This window comes from Scyliorhinus torazame, chromosome 4 (assembly GCF_047496885.1).
Source record: "Scyliorhinus torazame isolate Kashiwa2021f chromosome 4, sScyTor2.1, whole genome shotgun sequence".
NCBI classification, from domain to species: domain Eukaryota; kingdom Metazoa; phylum Chordata; class Chondrichthyes; order Carcharhiniformes; family Scyliorhinidae; genus Scyliorhinus; species Scyliorhinus torazame.
The window spans coordinates 233,184,873-233,192,558 of NC_092710.1; positions in this window are offsets into that span (position 1 = coordinate 233,184,873).

The window sequence follows — 7,686 nt, forward strand, 5'->3', positions numbered from 1 at the left end:
GTCGTCTACATAGACGCGCACCCCTTCGATGCCCTCCATCATCTGTTCCATGATGCGATGGAACACTTCGGAGGCCGAAATGATGCCGAATGGCATCCTATTGTAGCAGTATCTGCCAAATGGAGTGTTGAAAGTGCACAGCTTCCTGCTGGACTGATCCAATTGAATCTGCCAGAAGCCCTTTGAGGCATCAAGCTTGGTGAATATTTTTGCCCGAGCCATCTCGCACGTGATCTCCTCACGTTTGGGTATGGGGTAGTGTCCCTCATTATGTTGCGATTTAAGTCTTTGGGGTCTATACAGATCCGGAGCTCGCCGGAGGGCTTCTTGACACACACCATGGAGCTGACCGATGGAGTCAGCTCCGTTACCCGGGAAAGCACTCCCACTGACCGTGGCATCGCTGGCAGAAGGTTATTGCTAATGGGGAATTGGCAATTCCAGTAATGTGCGCACTTCACAGTTCCCAAGTGGCTGCAGGTTGTGTGTGCTCTGTGCTCCTTGCTTTTGGCTGAAAAATTGCTTGAAGACTTAGTGCTTTGTTTGCTGCTGCCTTTCCTGCTTCTGAAGTCTGGAATGAGGCAAAGAAAGGCTGTAAACAAGCCTACCATTCTGAAGAAGGGGAGGAAGTGCTTTCTTACTCCTCTGCTATGATTTGTGTTGCTGTGACTTTCGGGTACTGACTGTTCATGTTTTGAGATTCTGCTACTGGAAGCTGCCAGAGGGCTGAGAGAGAGAGGAGGAGGCCTGCCTGCTACTGCAATGCCTGAGGCTGCATTTCTGCTTGCAGCTGCCCTTCTGTCTCTTTGACCTGGAGTGAGGCAAGGGGAGAATTCTGGCTGGCCTTCTGCCAGGTTGAAGATGGAGGAGGGTCTGCTCTTGCAGTTCGTTGATATCATTGTTGGAATATTTTGTTTATTGACTTTTTTGATTGTTTATTGACTTACGTCTGGAACTGTGTGTCACTTGTTAATATCCCCTGTCTGGTAGTCACCACTGATGTATATATTGTATATATAGGATGTTGATATAGGTGCTTGATGGTAAGGCTCCTGTACTACAGGTACGGGGGTAGATCCCTGCCTGCTGGCTCCGCCCAGTAGGCGGAGTATAAATATGTGTGCACCCAGTGCAGCAGCCATTTCGTCAGCTGCTGTAGGAGGCCACACATCTTAGTGTAATAAAGCCTCGATTACATCCTACTCTCGTCTTTGTGTAATTGATTGTGCATCAATTTACGACAGAGTTTTTCAGAAGATGGACCTCCTCATCAAGCCAGATCGCCTGTGTGGTAGTATGCATTAGGGGTCATGTGGGACTGTGAAGCCGTGATGTCATTGGCTGACAGATCCCGGGTCCTGGTTTGCCGTTGACCTCTAGCTCCGCCCTGAAGGCGGAGTATAAGAACCAGGAGTCCTCCCCCGCAGGCCAGTCTACTACTGAACTGCGGGGGAACAGTCAGGCTTAATAAAGCCTCATCGACTTCACTCTATTCGTCTCTCGGAGTCTTTGTGCGCTACAATTTATTAAGATGTGGAGATGCCGGCATTGGACTGGGGTGAGCACAGTACGAAGTCTTACAACACCAGGTTAAAGTCCAACAGGTTTGTTTCGATGTCACTAGCTTTCGGAGCGCTGCTCCTTCCTCAGGTGAATGAAGAGGTATGTTCCAGAAACACATATATAGACAAATTCAAAGATGCCAAACAATGCTTGGAATGCGAGCATTAGCAGGTGATTAAATCTTTACAGATCCAGAGATGGGGTAACCCCAGGTTAAAGAGGTGTGAATTGTGTCAAGCCAGGACAGTTGGTAGGATTTCGCAGGCCAGATGGTGGGGGATGAATGTAATGTGACATGAATCCCAGGTCCCGGTTGAGGCCGCACTCATGTGTGCGGAACCTGGCTATAAGTTTCTGCTCGGCGATTCTGCGTTGTTGCGCGTCCTGAAGGCCGCCTTAGAGAATGCTTACCCGGAGATCAGAGGCTGAATGCCCTTGACTGCTGAAGTGTTCTCCGACTGGAAGGGAACATTCCTGCCTGGTGATTGTTGCGCGATGTCAGTTCATTCGTTGTCGCAGCGTCTGCATGGTCTCGCCAATGTACCACGATTCGGGACATCCTTTCCTGCAGCGTATGAGGTAGACAATGTTGGCCGAGTCGCACGAGTACGTACTGCGTATCTGGTGGGTGGTGTTCTTGCGTGTAATAGTGGTATCCATGTCAATGATCTGGCATGTCTTGCAGAGATTGCCATGGCAGGGTTGTGTGGTGTCGTGGTCACTGTTCTGAAGACTGGGTAGTTTGCTGCAAACAATGGTTCGTTTGAGGTTGCGCGGTTGTTTGAAGGCAAGTAGTGGGGGTGTGGGGATGACCTTGGCAAGATGTTCATCGTCATCAATGACGTGTTGAAGGCTGTGAAGAAGATGACGTAGTTTCTCCGCTCCGGGGAAGTACTGGACGACGAAGGGTATTCTGTCGGTTGTGTCCCATGTTTGTCTTCTGAGGAGGTCGGTGCGGTTTTTCGCTGTGGCGCGTTGGAACTGTCGATCGATGAGTCGAGTGCCCTATCCCGTTCGTATGAGGGCATCTTTCAACGTCTGTAGATGTCTGTTACGTTCCTCCTCGTCTGAGCAGATCCTGTGTATACGGAGCGCTTGTCCATAGGGGATGGCTTCTTTAATGTGTTTAGGGTGGAAGCTGGAGAAGTGGAGCATCATGAGGTTATCCGTGGGTTTGCGGTAAAGCGAAGTGCTGAGGTGACCGTCCTTGATGGAGACCCTGCCATGGCAATCTCTGCAAGACGTGCCAGATCATTGACATGGATACCACTATTACACGCGAGAACACCACCCACCAGGCACGCGGTACGTACTCGTGCGACTCGGCCAACGTTGTCTACCTCATACGCTGCAGGAAAGGATGTCCCGAAGCGTGGTACATTGGCGAGACCATGCAGACGCTGCGACAACGAATGAACGGACATCGCGCAACAATCACCAGGCAGGAATGTTCCCTTCCAGTCGGAGAACACTTCAGCAGTCAAGGGCATTCAGCCTCTGATCTCCGGGTAAGTGTTCTCCAAGGCGGCCTTCAGGACGCGCAACAACGCAGAATCGCCGAGCAGAAACTTATAGCCAAGTTCTGCACACATGAGTGCGGCCTCAACCGGGACCTGGGATTCATGTCACATTACATTCATCTCCCACCACCTGGCCTGCGAAATCCTAACAACTGTCCTGCCTTGACACAATTCACACCTCTTTAACCTGGGGTTACCCCATCTCTGGATCTGTAAAGATTTAATCACCTGCTAATGGTCGCATTCCAAGCATTGTTTGGCATCTTTGAATTTGTCTCTATATGTGTTTCTGGAACATATCTCTTCATTCACCTGAGGAAGGAGCAGCGCTCCGAAAGCTAGTGACATCGAAACAAACCTGTTGGACTTTAACCTGGTGTTGTAAGACTTCGTACAATTTATTAAGCGTGACTAAAGGACTATGGAGCTCAGGATCATCCCGGAATGCCTGAGGATCAGCCCCCACGCAGTGAACGCAGCAGCAGCTTTCAAGCACTAGCAGACTTGTTTCGAGGCCTACCTCAGAACGGCCCCCGGCCGGGTCACAGAAGACCAAAAACTACAGGTCCTGCACTCAAGGTTAAGCACGGAGATTTTCTCTCTCATCGAAGACGCAGAGGATTTCCAGACGGCGTTCGCAGCACTAAAAAGTCTCTATGTTCGCCCAGTAAACCAGATCTACGCTCGCTATCAACTCGCAACGAGATGGCAAATTCCCGGAGAATCGATAGATGAATTCTACGCCGCGCTACTAATTTTGGGACCGGCCTGCAGCTGCCCGCCGGTGAACGCAAATGAACACACGGACATGTTAATGCGCGATGCTTTTGTGGCAGGTATGAACTCCTCCCAAATCTGCCAAAGACTTTTAGAAAAAGAGTCGCGAGGACTCTCAGAGGCACGGGCCCTAGCAGCCTCCCTGGACGTGGCCACGCGAAACGCCCGCGCCTACGGCCCCGACCGCGCGGCAGCCCATTGGGCTCCGTACGCACCTGTCGCGACAATCCCACCACCCCCCCCCGGACACCCCACAGGCTTGCGCGGTTCAAACGCCAAGTCGCACCGGGGGAGCCCGCTGCTATTTCTGCGGCCAGGCGAAACACCCCCGGCAGCGCTGCCCGGCCCGCGCAGCGATCTGTAAGAGCTGCGGGAAAAAGGGCCATTTCGCGGCTGTGTGCCGGTCCCGGGAGGTCGCCGCTGTCCCAGCAGAACAGGGAGCCCTGCATGCCTTTTACGCTCCCCAACCCCCCCAGCGCCCCATGTACGACCCGCAGGCGCAGCCACTTTGGGTCCCGACCACCGCTCTCCCCGGAGAAGAGGGAGTTCTGCGTGTCTCTAACGCTCCCCAACCCCCGTCCCCCCCCCAGCGCCCCATGTATGACCCGCCGGCGCTACCACTTTGGGTCCCGGCCACCGCTGTCCCCAGAGAAGAGGGAGTCCTGCGTGTTCCTAACCCTCCCCAACCCCCCCAGCGCTCCATGTGCGACCCGCAGGTGCCGCCATTTTGGGTCCTGGCCACCACGAGGGGAGGAGGGGTGCCGCCATCTTGGACCACCCCAGACCTGTGCGACGCATGGGGGCGGCCATTTTGTCCACCCCGCCGCCATCTTGTGACCCCCCAGCCATGTGCGATGCATGGGGGCAGCCATCTTGTTCACCCCCGACGCCATCTTGGACGGCAACAACGGACCCCAGTGTCGACGGCTCCACGGGGTTCGAAGAAGACGCTCAACCATTACGACCACGTCTGGCTTCAATGACGCTGGACCAAGCACGGCCCCGGACGCTCCAGACGACGACGACAATGGTGCTGATAAACGGGCACGAGACACCATGCCTGGTCGACTCCGGGAGCACAGAGAGCTTTATCCACCCCGACACGGTAAGACGCTGTTCTTTGACCATCCGTCCCAGCGCACAAAAGATTTCCCTAGCTGCAGGATCCCACTCCGTACAGATCAAAGGCTCCCGCATAGTTACCCTAACGGTGCAAGGGAGGGAGTTCAAAAACTACAGGCTCTACGTCCTTCCCCAACTCTGCGCCCCCACATTACTGGGATTAGACTTCCAGTGCAATCTACAGAGCCTAACCTTCAAATTCGGCGGCCCAATACCCCCACTCACTATCTGCGGCCTCGCAACCCTCAAGGTTCAACCCCCATCCTTGTTTGCAAACCTCACCCCGGATTGCAAACCCGTCGCCACTAGGAGCAGACGGTACAGCGCCCAGGACCGGACCTTCATTCGGTCCGAAGTCCAGCGGCTACTGAAGGAAGGCATAATCCAGGCCAGCAATAGTCCCTGGAGAGCACAGGTGGTAGTAGTAAAGACAGGGGAGAAGCAAAGGATGGTCATAGACTATAGCCAGACCATCAACAGGTACACACAACTAGACGCGTACCCTCTCCCCCGCATATCCGACATGGTCAATCGGATTGCCCAATATAAGGTCTTCTCCACCGTGGACCTCAAGTCCGCCTACCATCAGCTCCCCATCCGCCCAAGTGACCGCAAGTACACAGCCTTCGAGGCAGACGGGCGATTATACCACTTCCTAAGGGTCCCATTTGGCGTCACAAACGGGGTCTCGGTCTTCCAACGAGAGATGGACCGAATGGTTGATCAACACGGGTTGCGGGCCACGTTCCCGTATCTCGACAATGTAACCATCTGCGGCCACGATCAGCAGGACCACGACGCCAACCTCCAAAAATTCCTCCAGACCGCTAAAGCCTTGAACCTCACGTACAACGAGGACAAGTGCGTTTTTAGCACCAACTGGCTAGCCATCCTGGGCTACGTAGTGCGCAATGGGATAATAGGCTCCGACCCCGAACGTATGCGCCCCCTCATGGAATTTCCCCTCCCGCACTGCTCAAAAGCCTTGAAACGCTGCCTGGGGTTCTTTTCATACTACGCCCAGTGGGTCCCCCAGTATGCAGACAAGGCCCGCCCCCTAATACAGACCACGACCTTCCCTCTGTCGACAGAGGCTTGCCAGGCCTTCAGCCGCATCAAAGCGGATATCGCAAAGGCCACGATGCGCGCCATCGACGAGTCCCTCCCCTTCCAGGTCGAGAGCGACGCCTCCGACGTAGCTCTAGCGGCCACCCTTAACCAAGCGGGCAGACCCGTGGCCTTTTTCTCCCGAACCCTCCACGCTTCAGAAATCCGCCACTCCTCAGTGGAAATGGAAGCCCAAGCCATAGTGGAAGCGGTGCGACATTGGAGGCATTACCTGGCCGGCAGGAGATTCACTCTCCTCACGGACCAACGGTCGGTAGCCTTCATGTTCGATAATGCACAGCGGGGCAAAATCAAAAACGACAAGATCTTAAGGTGGAGGATCGAGCTCTCCACCTTCAACTACGAGATCTTGTATCGTCCCGGAAAGATGAACGAGCCGTCCGATGCCCTATCCCGCGGCACATGTGCCAACGCACAAATTAACCGCCTCCAAACCCTCCACGAGGACCTCTGCCACCCGGGGGTCACTCGGTTCTACCACTTTATTAAGTCCCGCAACCTCCCGTACTCTTTGGAGGAGGTCCGTACAGTCACAAGGAACTGCCACATCTGCGCAGAGTGCAAACCGTATTTTTTCAGGCCGGACGGTGCGCACCTGATTAAGGCTTCCCGCCCCTTTGAACGCCTTAGTCTGGATTTCAAAGGACCCCTCCCCTCCACCGACCGCAACACATACTTCCTTAATGTGGTGGACGAGTACTCCCGCTTCCCATTCGCCATCCCCTGCCCTGACATGACCGCGGCCACAGTCATTAAAGCCCTGAACACCATATTCACACTGTTTGGTTGCCCCGCATACGTCCACAGTGACAGGGGGTCCTCCTTCATGAGTGACGAGCTGCGCAGTTCCTGCTCAGCAACGGTATAGCCTCGAGCAGGACGACCAGCTACAACCCCCGGGGGAATGGGCAAGTAGAGAGGGAGAACGGCACGGTCTGGAAGACCGTCCTACTGGTCCTACGGTCCAGGGACCTCCCAGTTTCACGGTGGCAGGAGGTCCTCCCGGACGCCCTCCACTCCATCCAGTCACTACTGTGTACTAGCACTAACCAAACGCCTCATGAGCGCCTCCTTGTCTTCCCCAGGAAGTCCTCCTCTGGAACGTCGCTGCCGACCTGGCTGGCGGCCCCAGGACCCATCTTGCTCCGAAAACATGTGCGGGCGCACAAGTCGGACCCGTTGGTCGAAAGGGTTCACCTCCTTCACGCGAACCCGCAGTACGCTTACGTGGAGTACCCCGACGGCCGACAGGACACGGTCTCCCTGCGAGATCTGGCGCCTGCCGGCAACACACACACCCCCCCGACACCAATCACCCCCTCCCTGCCACCGCCACATCCCGCGACCGCCCCCTTCCCAGGAGGATCGGTCCTCCTCCCAGGCCCGACCAGGAGTGAAGCCCAAGCTGAAACCGTAAGGCTCCCGGAGACGACAACACCGGAACAAGCACCACCACCACCACCGGGGCCGAGGCGATCGACACGGACGACCAGACCGCCCGACCGACTCGTGGCGTCGATCTAACACTACAATATGTGGACTTTTAACGAGAACATTTTGTCTTTTCTCCTGACGA